Below are 17,238 nucleotides of genomic sequence, written 5' to 3'. Positions count from 1 at the left end.
TAGTTTGTTGTTGAAATGATCTTTTGTGATAATGCTGCTTGTCTCTTTTAAGCAAAATCACCTTGCTAACAGGGATATTTGCAAGGAGGTATTTGTCACTTCTAGGTTAGTTTGTGTTCCCGTCGATGCTGGAGACCAGGCTGGAACTGGTAGACTTTTTAACTGGACTTAAACCACTGATGCTGGAGACCAGGTTGGATCCAGCTGACTTCTTAACTGAACTTGAACTATTGATGCCAGAGACCCGGCGGAATCCGAAGGACTTCTTAACTGGACTGTAACCGATGATGCTGGAGACCAGTCTGGATCCAGTGGATTTCTTACCTGGACTGGAACCATTGAAATTGGAGGCCAGACTGGATCCAGAGAACTTCTTAACAGGACTGGAACAGTTGATGCTGGAGACCAGGCCTGATCCGGTGTACTTTTTAACTAGACTGGAACTATTGATGCTGGAGACCAGGCAGAATCCAGTGGAATTTTTAACTGAACTGGGACCGTTGACATTGTTGACCAACCTTGATCAGGGAGACTTCTTAAGTAGACTGGAACCGTTGACCTTGGATACCAAGCTAGATCCAATGGACTTCTTAATTGGACTGAAACCATATATGCTGGAGACCAGGCTTTATCCAGTGGACTTCTTAACTGGACTGGAACTGTTGAAGCTGTTGACTGGCTGGAACTGGAGGACTTGTCAATTGGGCTTGAACCAGCGATATCTGGGTCTGGGACTGCACTGTCCTGTGACAGTATTTATGGAACACTGAATTTTTATTTTACTTAGAGTTTTTTGGTGTTAGTGACTAGACTGTAAGCTCCTATGGGGAAGGGACTGTTATTAATTATTTCTGTCCTCTGTACTTTTTTGCATTTATTAGTTATACAATATATAGAAATAATAATAATAATAATAATAATAATAATTAATATGCATGTATATCAGGAACATATTATCATGCCTCTAAAATATTTTTCAGGAAGACTTTCTTCATGATTAAACATGTGAGGACAACAGCCATGCAATCTACATCTCTGGACTTTTATAAGATCAACTTTACTACAAAGCATACTGTAAAATGAAGATAGCACTGCAGGAGTAGTAGACCCAAGACAGGTAATTAATATTATTATTAATTACTGATAACTCTCAGGATAGACACAAGTTCTAGACTGTAGAGGTGTGATAATATCTTCCTGGTATACATGGATATTTATAAAATATGTACAGAATGTTTTGTATGGACGGTGTGTGAATGCTTATGTGTTAAGAATTTTAAACTGTAAGCTCCAATGGGGCAGGGAATAATATGGATGACATATAGTTTTTGTACAGCATTGTATACATTTTTGTTGGAATGGGCTCTTTTGATTACCATGTTTGTACCCTTTGTGATAGTGCAAATTCATCCTGCCATATGTATGCAACACAGTATGTGTGTTTGTATGTTATGAAATTTAGTCTGTAAGCTCCAATGGGGCAGGAACCAATTTGAATGACAGTTATTCTCACTATAAAGTGTGGTATAGTTTGTTGTTGAAATGATCTTTTGTGATAATGCTGCTTGTCTCTTTTAAGCAAAATCACCTTGCTAACAGGGATATTTGCAAGGAGGTATTTGTCACTTCTAGGTTAGTTTGTGTTCCCGTCGATGCTGGAGACCAGGCTGGAACCGGTAGACTTTTTAACTGGACTTAAACCACTGATGCTGGAGACCAGGTTGGATCCAGCTGACTTCTTAACTGAACTTGAACTATTGATGCCAGAGACCCGGCGGAATCCGAAGGACTTCTTAACTGGACTGTAACCGATGATGCTGGAGACCAGTCTGGATCCAGTGGATTTCTTACCTGGACTGGAACCATTGAAATTGGAGGCCAGACTGGATCCAGAGAACTTCTTAACAGGACTGGAACAGTTGATGCTGGAGACCAGGCCTGATCCGGTGTACTTTTTAACTAGACTGGAACTATTGATGCTGGAGACCAGGCAGAATCCAGTGGAATTTTTAACTGAACTGGGACCGTTGACATTGTTGACCAACCTGGATCAGGGAGACTTCTTAACTGGACTGGAACCGTTGACCTTGGATACCAAGCTAGATCCGATGGACTTCTTAATTGGACTGAAACCATATATGCTGGAGACCAAGCTTTATCCAGTGGACTTCTTAACTGGACTGGAATTGTTGAAGCTGTTGACTGGCTGGAACTGGAGGACTTGTCAATTGGGCTTGAACCAGCGATATCTGGGTCTGGGACTGCACTGTCCTGTGACAGTATTTATGGAACACTGAATTTCTATTTTACTTAGAGTTTTTTGGTGTTAGTGACTAGACTGTAAGCTCCTATGGGGAAGGGACTGTTATTAATTATTTCTGTCCTCTGTACTTTATTGCATTTATTAGTTATACAATATATAGAAATAATAATAATAATAATAATAAATATGCATGTATATCAAGAACATATTATCATGCCTCTAAAATATTTTTCAGGAAGACTTTCTTCATGATTAAACATGTGAGGACAACAGCCATGCAATCTACATCTCTGGACTTTTATGAGATCAACTTTACTACAAAGCATACTGTATAATGAAGATAGCACTGCAGGAGTAGTAGACCCAAGACAGGTAATTAATATTATTATTAATTACTGATAACTCTCAGGATAGACACAAGTTCTAGACTGTAGAGGTGTGATAATATCTTCCTGGTATACATGGATATTTATAAAATATGTGCAGAATGTTTTGTATGGACGGTGTGTGAATGCTTATGTGTTAAGAATTTTAAACTGTAAGCTCCAATGGGGCAGGGAATAATATGGATGACATATAGTTTTTGTACAGCATTGTATACATTTTTGTTGGAATGGGCTCTTTTGATTACCATGTTTGTACCCTTTGTGATAGTGCAAATTCATCCTGCCATATGTATGCAACACAGTATGTGTGTTTGTATGTTATGAAATTTAGTCTGTAAGCTCCAATGGGGCAGGAACCAATTTGAATGACAGTTATTCTCACTATAAAGTGTGGTATAGTTTGTTGTTGAAATGATCTTTTGTGATAATGCTGCTTGTCTCTTTTAAGCAAAATCACCTTGCTAACAGGGATATTTTCAAGGAGGATTTTGTCACTTCTAGGTTAGTTTGTGTTCCCGTCGATGCTGGAGACCAGGCTGGAACCGGTAGACTTTTTAACTGGACTTAAACCACTGATGCTGGAGACCAGGTTGGATCCAGCTGACTTCTTAACTGAACTTGAACTATTGATGCCAGAGACCCGGCGGAATCCGAAGGACTTCTTAACTGGACTGTAACCGATGATGCTGGAGACCAGTCTGGATCCAGTGGATTTCTTACCAGGACTGGAACCATTGAAATTGGAGGCCAGACTGGATCCAGAGAACTTCTTAACAGGACTGGAACCGTTGATGCTGGAGACCAGGCCTGATCCGGTGTACTTTTTAACTAGACTGGAACTATTGATGCTGGAGACCAGGCAGAATCCAGTGGAATTTTTAACTGAACTGGGACCGTTGACATTGTTGACCAACCTGGATCAGGGAGACTTCTTAACTGGACTGGAACCGTTGACCTTGGATACCAAGCTAGATCCGATGGACTTCTTAATTGGACTGAAACCATATATGCTGGAGACCAAGCTTTATCCAGTGGACTTCTTAACTGGACTGGAACTGTTGAAGCTGTTGACTGGCTGGAACTGGAGGACTTGTCAATTGGGCTTGAACCAGCGATATCTGGGTCTGGGACTGCACTGTCCTGTGACAGTATTTATGGAACACTGAATTTCTATTTTACTTAGAGTTTTTTGGTGTTAGTGACTAGACTGTAAGCTCCTATGGGGAAGGGACTGTTATTAATTATTTCTGTCCTCTGTACTTTATTGCATTTATTAGTTATACAATATATAGAAATAATAATAATAATAATAATAATAATAATAAATATGCATGTATATCAGGAACATATTATCATGCCTCTAAAATATTTTTCAGGAAGACTTTCTTCATGATTAAACATGTGAGGACAACAGCCATGCAATCTACATCTCTGGACTTTTATGAGATCAACTTTACTACAAAGCATACTGTATAATGAAGATAGCACTGCAGGAGTAGTAGACCCAAGACAGGTAATTAATATTATTATTAATTACTGATAACTCTCAGGATAGACACAAGTTCTAGACTGTAGAGGTGTGATAATATCTTCCTGGTATACATGGATATTTATAAAATATGTGCAGAATGTTTTGTATGGACGGTGTGTGAATGCTTATGTGTTAAGAATTTTAAACTGTAAGCTCCAATGGGGCAGGGAATAATATGGATGACATATAGTTTTTGTACAGCATTGTATACATTTTTGTTGGAATGGGCTCTTTTGATTACCATGTTTGTACCCTTTGTGATAGTGCAAATTCATCCTGCCATATGTATGCAACACAGTATGTGTGTTTGTATGTTATGAAATTTAGTCTGTAAGCTCCAATGGGGCAGGAACCAATTTGAATGACAGTTATTCTCACTATAAAGTGTGGTATAGTTTGTTGTTGAAATGATCTTTTGTGATAATGCTGCTTGTCTCTTTTAAGCAAAATCACCTTGCTAACAGGGATATTTGCAAGGAGGTATTTGTCACTTCTAGGTTAGTTTGTGTTCCCGTCGATGCTGGAGACCAGGCTGGAACTGGTAGACTTTTTAACTGGACTTAAACCACTGATGCTGGAGACCAGGTTGGATCCAGCTGACTTCTTAACTGAACTTGAACTATTGATGCCAGAGACCCGGCGGAATCCGAAGGACTTCTTAACTGGACTGTAACCGATGATGCTGGAGACCAGTCTGGATCCAGTGGATTTCTTACCTGGACTGGAACCATTGAAATTGGAGGCCAGACTGGATCCAGAGAACTTCTTAACAGGACTGGAACAGTTGATGCTGGAGACCAGGCCTGATCCGGTGTACTTTTTAACTAGACTGGAACTATTGATGCTGGAGACCAGGCAGAATCCAGTGGAATTTTTAACTGAACTGGGACCGTTGACATTGTTGACCAACCTTGATCAGGGAGACTTCTTAAGTAGACTGGAACCGTTGACCTTGGATACCAAGCTAGATCCAATGGACTTCTTAATTGGACTGAAACCATATATGCTGGAGACCAGGCCTTATCCAGTGGACTTCTTAACTGGACTGGAACTGTTGAAGCTGTTGACTGGCTGGAACTGGAGGACTTGTCAATTGGGCTTGAACCAGCGATATCTGGGTCTGGGACTGCACTGTCCTGTGACAGTATTTATGGAACACTGAATTTTTATTTTACTTAGAGTTTTTTGGTGTTAGTGACTAGACTGTAAGCTCCTATGGGGAAGGGACTGTTATTAATTATTTCTGTCCTCTGTACTTTTTTGCATTTATTAGTTATACAATATATAGAAATAATAATAATAATAATAATAATAATAATAAATATGCATGTATATCAGGAACATATTATCATGCCTCTAAAATATTTTTCAGGAAGACTTTCTTCATGATTAAACATGTGAGGACAACAGCCATGCAATCTACATCTCTGGACTTTTATAAGATCAACTTTACTACAAAGCATACTGTAAAATGAAGATAGCACTGCAGGAGTAGTAGACCCAAGACAGGTAATTAATATTATTATTAATTACTGATAACTCTCAGGATAGACACAAGTTCTAGACTGTAGAGGTGTGATAATATCTTCCTGGTATACATGGATATTTATAAAATATGTACAGAATGTTTTGTATGGACGGTGTGTGAATGCTTATGTGTTAAGAATTTTAAACTGTAAGCTCCAATGGGGCAGGGAATAATATGGATGACATATAGTTTTTGTACAGCATTGTATACATTTTTGTTGGAATGGGCTCTTTTGATTACCATGTTTGTACCCTTTGTGATAGTGCAAATTCATCCTGCCATATGTATGCAACACAGTATGTGTGTTTGTATGTTATGAAATTTAGTCTGTAAGCTCCAATGGGGCAGGAACCAATTTGAATGACAGTTATTCTCACTATAAAGTGTGGTATAGTTTGTTGTTGAAATGATCTTTTGTGATAATGCTGCTTGTCTCTTTTAAGCAAAATCACCTTGCTAACAGGGATATTTGCAAGGAGGTATTTGTCACTTCTAGGTTAGTTTGTGTTCCCGTCGATGCTGGAGACCAGGCTGGAACCGGTAGACTTTTTAACTGGACTTAAACCACTGATGCTGGAGACCAGGTTGGATCCAGCTGACTTCTTAACTGAACTTGAACTATTGATGCCAGAGACCCGGCGGAATCCGAAGGACTTCTTAACTGGACTGTAACCGATGATGCTGGAGACCAGTCTGGATCCAGTGGATTTCTTACCTGGACTGGAACCATTGAAATTGGAGGCCAGACTGGATCCAGAGAACTTCTTAACAGGACTGGAACAGTTGATGCTGGAGACCAGGCCTGATCCGGTGTACTTTTTAACTAGACTGGAACTATTGATGCTGGAGACCAGGCAGAATCCAGTGGAATTTTTAACTGAACTGGGACCGTTGACATTGTTGACCAACCTGGATCAGGGAGACTTCTTAACTGGACTGGAACCGTTGACCTTGGATACCAAGCTAGATCCGATGGACTTCTTAATTGGACTGAAACCATATATGCTGGAGACCAAGCTTTATCCAGTGGACTTCTTAACTGGACTGGAATTGTTGAAGCTGTTGACTGGCTGGAACTGGAGGACTTGTCAATTGGGCTTGAACCAGCGATATCTGGGTCTGGGACTGCACTGTCCTGTGACAGTATTTATGGAACACTGAATTTCTATTTTACTTAGAGTTTTTTGGTGTTAGTGACTAGACTGTAAGCTCCTATGGGGAAGGGACTGTTATTAATTATTTCTGTCCTCTGTACTTTATTGCATTTATTAGTTATACAATATATAGAAATAATAATAATAATAATAATAATAATAATAATAATAAATATGCATGTATATCAGGAACATATTATCATGCCTCTAAAATATTTTTCAGGAAGACTTTCTTCATGATTAAACATGTGAGGACAACAGCCATGCAATCTACATCTCTGGACTTTTATGAGATCAACTTTACTACAAAGCATACTGTATAATGAAGATAGCACTGCAGGAGTAGTAGACCCAAGACAGGTAATTAATATTATTATTAATTACTGATAACTCTCAGGATAGACACAAGTTCTAGACTGTAGAGGTGTGATAATATCTTCCTGGTATACATGGATATTTATAAAATATGTGCAGAATGTTTTGTATGGACGGTGTGTGAATGCTTATGTGTTAAGAATTTTAAACTGTAAGCTCCAATGGGGCAGGGAATAATATGGATGACATATAGTTTTTGTACAGCATTGTATACATTTTTGTTGGAATGGGCTCTTTTGATTACCATGTTTGTACCCTTTGTGATAGTGCAAATTCATCCTGCCATATGTATGCAACACAGTATGTGTGTTTGTATGTTATGAAATTTAGTCTGTAAGCTCCAATGGGGCAGGAACCAATTTGAATGACAGTTATTCTCACTATAAAGTGTGGTATAGTTTGTTGTTGAAATGATCTTTTGTGATAATGCTGCTTGTCTCTTTTAAGCAAAATCACCTTGCTAACAGGGATATTTGCAAGGAGGTATTTGTCACTTCTAGGTTAGTTTGTGTTCCCGTCGATGCTGGAGACCAGGCTGGAACCGGTAGACTTTTTAACTGGACTTAAACCACTGATGCTGGAGACCAGGTTGGATCCAGCTGACTTCTTAACTGAACTTGAACTATTGATGCCAGAGACCCGGCGGAATCCGAAGGACTTCTTAACTGGACTGTAACCGATGATGCTGGAGACCAGTCTGGATCCAGTGGATTTCTTACCTGGACTGGAACCATTGAAATTGGAGGCCAGACTGGATCCAGAGAACTTCTTAACAGGACTGGAACAGTTGATGCTGGAGACCAGGCCTGATCCGGTGTACTTTTTAACTAGACTGGAACTATTGATGCTGGAGACCAGGCAGAATCCAGTGGAATTTTTAACTGAACTGGGACCGTTGACATTGTTGACCAACCTTGATCAGGGAGACTTCTTAAGTGGACTGGAACCGTTGACCTTGGATACCAAGCTAGATCCAATGGACTTCTTAATTGGACTGAAACCATATATGCTGGAGACCAGGCCTTATCCAGTGGACTTCTTAACTGGACTGGAACTGTTGAAGCTGTTGACTGGCTGGAACTGGAGGACTTGTCAATTGGGCTTGAACCAGCGATATCTGGGTCTGGGACTGCACTGTCCTGTGACAGTATTTATGGAACACTGAATTTCTATTTTACTTAGAGTTTTTTGGTGTTAGTGACTAGACTGTAAGCTCCTATGGGGAAGGGACTGTTATTAATTATTTCTGTTCCCTGTACTTTATTGCATTTATTAGTTATACAATATATAGAAATAATAATAATAATAATAATAATAATAATAATAATAATAATAAATATGCATGTATATCAGGAACATATTATCATGCCTCTAAAATATTTTTCAGGAAGACTTTCTTCATGATTAAACATGTGAGGACAACAGCCATGCAATCTACATCTCTGGACTTTTATGAGATCAACTTTACTACAAAGCATACTGTATAATGAAGATAGCACTGCAGGAGTAGTAGACCCAAGACAGGTAATTAATATTATTATTAATTACTGATAACTCTCAGGATAGACACAAGTTCTAGACTGTAGAGGTGTGATAATATCTTCCTGGTATACATGGATATTTATAAAATATGTGCAGAATGTTTTGTATGGACGGTGTGTGAATGCTTATGTGTTAAGAATTTTAAACTGTAAGCTCCAATGGGGCAGGGAATAATATGGATGACATATAGTTTTTGTACAGCATTGTATACATTTTTGTTGGAATGGGCTCTTTTGATTACCATGTTTGTACCCTTTGTGATAGTGCAAATTCATCCTGCCATATGTATGCAACACAGTATGTGTGTTTGTATGTTATGAAATTTAGTCTGTAAGCTCCAATGGGGCAGGAACCAATTTGAATGACAGTTATTCTCACTATAAAGTGTGGTATAGTTTGTTGTTGAAATGATCTTTTGTGATAATGCTGCTTGTCTCTTTTAAGCAAAATCACCTTGCTAACAGGGATATTTGCAAGGAGGTATTTGTCACTTCTAGGTTAGTTTGTGTTCCCGTCGATGCTGGAGACCAGGCTGGAACCGGTAGACTTTTTAACTGGACTTAAACCACTGATGCTGGAGACCAGGTTGGATCCAGCTGACTTCTTAACTGAACTTGAACTATTGATGCCAGAGACCCGGCGGAATCCGAAGGACTTCTTAACTGGACTGTAACCGATGATGCTGGAGACCAGTCTGGATCCAGTGGATTTCTTACCTGGACTGGAACCATTGAAATTGGAGGCCAGACTGGATCCAGAGAACTTCTTAACAGGACTGGAACAGTTGATGCTGGAGACCAGGCCTGATCCGGTGTACTTTTTAACTAGACTGGAACTATTGATGCTGGAGACCAGGCAGAATCCAGTGGAATTTTTAACTGAACTGGGACCGTTGACATTGTTGACCAACCTGGATCAGGGAGACTTCTTAACTGGACTGGAACCGTTGACCTTGGATACCAAGCTAGATCCGATGGACTTCTTAATTGGACTGAAACCATATATGCTGGAGACCAAGCTTTATCCAGTGGACTTCTTAACTGGACTGGAACTGTTGAAGCTGTTGACTGGCTGGAACTGGAGGACTTGTCAATTGGGCTTGAACCAGCGATATCTGGGTCTGGGACTGCACTGTCCTGTGACAGTATTTATGGAACACTGAATTTCTATTTTACTTAGAGTTTTTTGGTGTTAGTGACTAGACTGTAAGCTCCTATGGGGAAGGGACTGTTATTAATTATTTCTGTCCTCTGTACTTTATTGCATTTATTAGTTATACAATATATAGAAATAATAATAATAATAATAATAATAATAATAATAATAATAAATATGCATGTATATCAGGAACATATTATCATGCCTCTAAAATATTTTTCAGGAAGACTTTCTTCATGATTAAACATGTGAGGACAACAGCCATGCAATCTACATCTCTGGACTTTTATGAGATCAACTTTACTACAAAGCATACTGTATAATGAAGATAGCACTGCAGGAGTAGTAGACCCAAGACAGGTAATTAATATTATTATTAATTACTGATAACTCTCAGGATAGACACAAGTTCTAGTCTGTAGAGGTGTGATAATATCTTCCTGGTATACATGGATATTTATAAAATATGTGCAGAATGTTTTGTATGGACGGTGTGTGAATGCTTATGTGTTAAGAATTTTAAACTGTAAGCTCCAATGGGGCAGGGAATAATATGGATGACATATAGTTTTTGTACAGCATTGTATACATTTTTGTTGGAATGGGCTCTTTTGATTACCATGTTTGTACCCTTTGTGATAGTGCAAATTCATCCTGCCATATGTATGCAACACAGTATGTGTGTTTGTATGTTATGAAATTTAGTCTGTAAGCTCCAATGGGGCAGGAACCAATTTGAATGACAGTTATTATCACTATAAAGTGTGGTATAGTTTGTTGTTGAAATGATCTTTTGTGATAATGCTGCTTGTCTCTTTTAAGCAAAATCACCTTGCTAACAGGGATATTTGCAAGGAGGTATTTGTCACTTCTAGGTTAGTTTGTGTTCCCGTCGATGCTGGAGACCAGGCTGGAACTGGTAGACTTTTTAACTGGACTTAAACCACTGATGCTGGAGACCAGGTTGGATCCAGCTGACTTCTTAACTGAACTTGAACTATTGATGCCAGAGACCCGGCGGAATCCGAAGGACTTCTTAACTGGACTGTAACCGATGATGCTGGAGACCAGTCTGGATCCAGTGGATTTCTTACCTGGACTGGAACCATTGAAATTGGAGGCCAGACTGGATCCAGAGAACTTCTTAACAGGACTGGAACAGTTGATGCTGGAGACCAGGCCTGATCCGGTGTACTTTTTAACTAGACTGGAACTATTGATGCTGGAGACCAGGCAGAATCCAGTGGAATTTTTAACTGAACTGGGACCGTTGACATTGTTGACCAACCTTGATCAGGGAGACTTCTTAAGTGGACTGGAACCGTTGACCTTGGATACCAAGCTAGATCCAATGGACTTCTTAATTGGACTGAAACCATATATGCTGGAGACCAGGCCTTATCCAGTGGACTTCTTAACTGGACTGGAACTGTTGAAGCTGTTGACTGGCTGGAACTGGAGGACTTGTCAATTGGGCTTGAACCAGCGATATCTGGGTCTGGGACTGCACTGTCCTGTGACAGTATTTATGGAACACTGAATTTTTATTTTACTTAGAGTTTTTTGGTGTTAGTGACTAGACTGTAAGCTCCTATGGGGAAGGGACTGTTATTAATTATTTCTGTCCTCTGTACTTTTTTGCATTTATTAGTTATACAATATATAGAAATAATAATAATAATAATAATAATAATAATAATAATAAATATGCATGTATATCAGGAACATATTATCATGCCTCTAAAATATTTTTCAGGAAGACTTTCTTCATGATTAAACATGTGAGGACAACAGCCATGCAATCTACATCTCTGGACTTTTATGAGATCAACTTTACTACAAAGCATACTGTAAAATGAAGATAGCACTGCAGGAGTAGTAGACCCAAGACAGGTAATTAATATTATTATTAATTACTGATAACTCTCAGGATAGACACAAGTTCTAGACTGTAGAGGTGTGATAATATCTTCCTGGTATACATGGATATTTATAAAATATGTGTAGAATGTTTTGTATGGACGGTGTGTGAATGCTTATGTGTTAAGAATTTTAAACTGTAAGCTCCAATGGGGCAGGGAATAATATGGATGACATATAGTTTTTGTACAGCATTGTATACATTTTTGTTGGAATGGGCTCTTTTGATTACCATGTTTGTACCCTTTGTGATAGTGCAAATTCATCCTGCCATATGTATGCAACACAGTATGTGTGTTTGTATGTTATGAAATTTAGTCTGTAAGCGCCAATGGGGCAGGAACCAATTTGAATGACAGTTATTATCACTATAAAGTGTTGTATAGTTTGTTGTTGAAATGATCTTTTGTGATAATGCTGCTTGTCTCTTTTAAGCAAAATCACCTTGCTAACAGGGATATTTGCAAGGAGGTATTTGTCACTTCTAGGTTAGTTTGTGTTCCCGTCGATGCTGGAGACCAGGCTGGAACCGGTAGACTTTTTAACTGGACTTAAACCACTGATGCTGGAGACCAGGTTGGATCCAGCTGACTTCTTAACTGAACTTGAACTATTGATGCCAGAGACCCGGCGGAATCCGAAGGACTTCTTAACTGGACTGTAACCGATGATGCTGGAGACCAGTCTGGATCCAGTGGATTTCTTACCTGGACTGGAACCATTGAAATTGGAGGCCAGACTGGATCCAGAGAACTTCTTAACAGGACTGGAACAGTTGATGCTGGAGACCAGGCCTGATCCGGTGTACTTTTTAACTAGACTGGAACTATTGATGCTGGAGACCAGGCAGAATCCAGTGGAATATTTAACTGAACTGGGACCGTTGACATTGTTGACCAACCTTGATCAGGGAGACTTCTTAACTGGACTGGAACCGTTGACCTTGGATACCAAGCTAGATCCGATGGACTTCTTAATTGGACTGAAACCATATATGCTGGAGACCAGGCCTTATCCAGTGGACTTCTTAACTGGACTGGAACTGTTGAAGCTGTTGACTGGCTGGAACTGGAGGACTTGTCAATTGGGCTTGAACCAGCGATATCTGGGTCTGGGACTGCACTGTCCTGTGACAGTATTTATGGAACACTGAATTTCTATTTTACTTAGAGTTTTTTGGTGTTAGTGACTAGACTGTAAGCTCCTATGGGGAAGGGACTGTTATTAATTATTTCTGTTCTCTGTACTTTATTGCATTTATTAGTTATACAATATATAGAAATAATAATAATAATAATAATAATAATAAATATGCATGTATATCAGGAACATATTATCATGCCTCTAAAATATTTTTCAGGAAGACTTTCTTCATGATTAAACATGTGAGGACAACAGCCATGCAATCTACATCTCTGGACTTTTATAAGATCAACTTTACTACAAAGCATACTGTATAATGAAGATAGCACTGCAGGAGTAGTAGACCCAAGACAGGTAATTAATATTATTATTAATTACTGATAACTCTCAGGATAGACACAAGTTCTAGACTGTAGAGGTGTGATAATATCTTCCTGGTATACATGGATATTTATAAAATATGTACAGAATGTTTTGTATGGACGGTGTGTGAATGCTTATGTGTTAAGAATTTTAAACTGTAAGCTCCAATGGGGCAGGGAATAATATGGATGACATATAGTTTTTGTACAGCATTGTATACATTTTTGTTGGAATGGGCTCTTTTGATTACCATGTTTGTACCCTTTGTGATAGTGCAAATTCATCCTGCCATATGTATGCAACACAGTATGTGTGTTTGTATCTTATGAAATTTAGTCTGTAAGCTCCAATGGGGCAGGAACTAATTTGAATGACAGTTATTCTCACTATAAAGTGTTGTATAGTTTGTTGTTGAAATGATCTTTTGTGATAATGCTGCTTGTTTCTTTTAAGCAAAATCACCTTGCTAACAGGGATATTTGCAAGGAGGTATTTGTCACTTCTAGGTTAGTTTGTGTTCCCGTCGATGCTGGAGACCAGGCTGGAACCGGTAGACTTTTTAACTGGACTTAAACCACTGATGCTGGAGACCAGGTTGGATCCAGCTGACTTCTTAACTGAACTTGAACTATTGATGCCAGAGACCCGGCGGAATCCGATGGACTTCTTAACTGGACTGTAACCGATGATGCTGGAGACCAGTCTGGATCCAGTGGAATTCTTACCTGGACTGGAACCATTGAAATTGGAGGCCAGACTAGATCCAGAGAACTTCTTAACAGGACTGGAACAGTTGATGCTGGAGACCAGGCCTGATCCGGTGTACTTTTTAACTAGACTGGAACTATTGATGCTGGAGACCAGGCAGAATCCAGTGGAATTTTTAACTGAACTGGGACCGTTGACATTGTTGACCAACCTGGATCAGGGAGACTTCTTATCTGGACTGGAACCGTTGACCTTGGATACCAAGCTAGATCCGATGGACTTCTTAATTAGACTGAAACCATATATGTTGGAGACCAGGCCTTATCCAGTGGACTTCTTAACTGGACTCGAACTGTTGAAGCTGTTGACTGGCTGAAACTGGAGGATTTGTCATTTGGGCTTGAACCAGCGATATCTGGGTCTGGGACTGCACTGTCCTGTGACAGTATTTATGGAACACTGAATTTCTATTTTACTTAGAGTTTTTTGGTGTTAGTGACTAGACTGTAAGCTCCTATGGGGAAGGGACTGTTATTAATTATTTCTGTCCTCTGTACTTTATTGCATTTATTAGTTATACAATATATAGAAATAATAATAATAATAATAATAATAATAATAAATATGCATGTATATCAGGAACATATTATCATGCCTCTAAAATATTTTTCAGGAAGACTTTCTTCATGATTAAACATGTGAGGACAACAGCCATGCAATCTACATCTCTGGACTTTTATGAGATCAACTTTACTACAAAGCATACTGTATAATGAAGATAGCACTGCAGGAGTAGTAGACCCAAGACAGGTAATTAATATTATTATTAATTACTGATAACTCTCAGGATAGACACAAGTTCTAGTCTGTAGAGGTGTGATAATATCTTCCTGGTATACATGGATATTTATAAAATATGTGCAGAATGTTTTGTATGGACGGTGTGTGAATGCTTATGTGTTAAGAATTTTAAACTGTAAGCTCCAATGGGGCAGGGAATAATATGGATGACATATAGTTTTTGTACAGCATTGTATACATTTTTGTTGGAATGGGCTCTTTTGATTACCATGTTTGTACCCTTTGTGATAGTGCAAATTCATCCTGCCATATGTATGCAACACAGTATGTGTGTTTGTATGTTATGAAATTTAGTCTGTAAGCTCCAATGGGGCAGGAACCAATTTGAATGACAGTTATTATCACTATAAAGTGTGGTATAGTTTGTTGTTGAAATGATCTTTTGTGATAATGCTGCTTGTCTCTTTTAAGCAAAATCACCTTGCTAACAGGGATATTTGCAAGGAGGTATTTGTCACTTCTAGGTTAGTTTGTGTTCCCGTCGATGCTGGAGACCAGGCTGGAACTGGTAGACTTTTTAACTGGACTTAAACCACTGATGCTGGAGACCAGGTTGGATCCAGCTGACTTCTTAACTGAACTTGAACTATTGATGCCAGAGACCCGGCGGAATCCGAAGGACTTCTTAACTGGACTGTAACCGATGATGCTGGAGACCAGTCTGGATCCAGTGGATTTCTTACCTGGACTGGAACCATTGAAATTGGAGGCCAGACTGGATCCAGAGAACTTCTTAACAGGACTGGAACAGTTGATGCTGGAGACCAGGCCTGATCCGGTGTACTTTTTAACTAGACTGGAACTATTGATGCTGGAGACCAGGCAGAATCCAGTGGAATTTTTAACTGAACTGGGACCGTTGACATTGTTGACCAACCTTGATCAGGGAGACTTCTTAAGTGGACTGGAACCGTTGACCTTGGATACCAAGCTAGATCCAATGGACTTCTTAATTGGACTGAAACCATATATGCTGGAGACCAGGCCTTATCCAGTGGACTTCTTAACTGGACTGGAACTGTTGAAGCTGTTGACTGGCTGGAACTGGAGGACTTGTCAATTGGGCTTGAACCAGCGATATCTGGGTCTGGGACTGCACTGTCCTGTGACAGTATTTATGGAACACTGAATTTTTATTTTACTTAGAGTTTTTTGGTGTTAGTGACTAGACTGTAAGCTCCTATGGGGAAGGGACTGTTATTAATTATTTCTGTCCTCTGTACTTTTTTGCATTTATTAGTTATACAATATATAGAAATAATAATAATAATAATAATAATAATAAATATGCATGTATATCAGGAACATATTATCATGCCTCTAAAATATTTTTCAGGAAGACTTTCTTCATGATTAAACATGTGAGGACAACAGCCATGCAATCTACATCTCTGGACTTTTATGAGATCAACTTTACTACAAAGCATACTGTAAAATGAAGATAGCACTGCAGGAGTAGTAGACCCAAGACAGGTAATTAATATTATTATTAATTACTGATAACTCTCAGGATAGACACAAGTTCTAGACTGTAGAGGTGTGATAATATCTTCCTGGTATACATGGATATTTATAAAATATGTGTAGAATGTTTTGTATGGACGGTGTGTGAATGCTTATGTGTTAAGAATTTTAAACTGTAAGCTCCAATGGGGCAGGGAATAATATGGATGACATATAGTTTTTGTACAGCATTGTATACATTTTTGTTGGAATGGGCTCTTTTGATTACCATGTTTGTACCCTTTGTGATAGTGCAAATTCATCCTGCCATATGTATGCAACACAGTATGTGTGTTTGTATGTTATGAAATTTAGTCTGTAAGCTCCAATGGGGCAGGAACCAATTTGAATGACAGTTATTATCACTATAAAGTGTGGTATAGTTTGTTGTTGAAATGATCTTTTGTGATAATGCTGCTTGTCTCTTTTAAGCAAAATCACCTTGCTAACAGGGATATTTGCAAGGAGGTATTTGTCACTTCTAGGTTAGTTTGTGTTCCCGTCGATGCTGGAGACCAGGCTGGAACCGGTAGACTTTTTAACTGGACTTAAACCACTGATGCTGGAGACCAGGTTGGATCCAGCTGACTTCTTAACTGAACTTGAACTATTGATGCCAGAGACCCGGCGGAATCCGAAGGACTTCTTAACTGGACTGTAACCGATGATGCTGGAGACCAGTCTGGATCCAGTGGATTTCTTACCTGGACTGGAACCATTGAAATTGGAGGCCAGACTGGATCCAGAGAACTTCTTAACAGGACTGGAACAGTTGATGCTGGAGACCAGGCCTGATCCGGTGT

This window comes from Taudactylus pleione, unplaced genomic scaffold (genome assembly GCF_031769625.1).
Source record: "Taudactylus pleione unplaced genomic scaffold, aTauple2 ptg000342l, whole genome shotgun sequence".
NCBI classification, from domain to species: domain Eukaryota; kingdom Metazoa; phylum Chordata; class Amphibia; order Anura; family Myobatrachidae; genus Taudactylus; species Taudactylus pleione.
The sequence above is the reverse complement of the archived record's forward strand: the minus strand, read 5'-3'. Positions refer to the sequence as shown.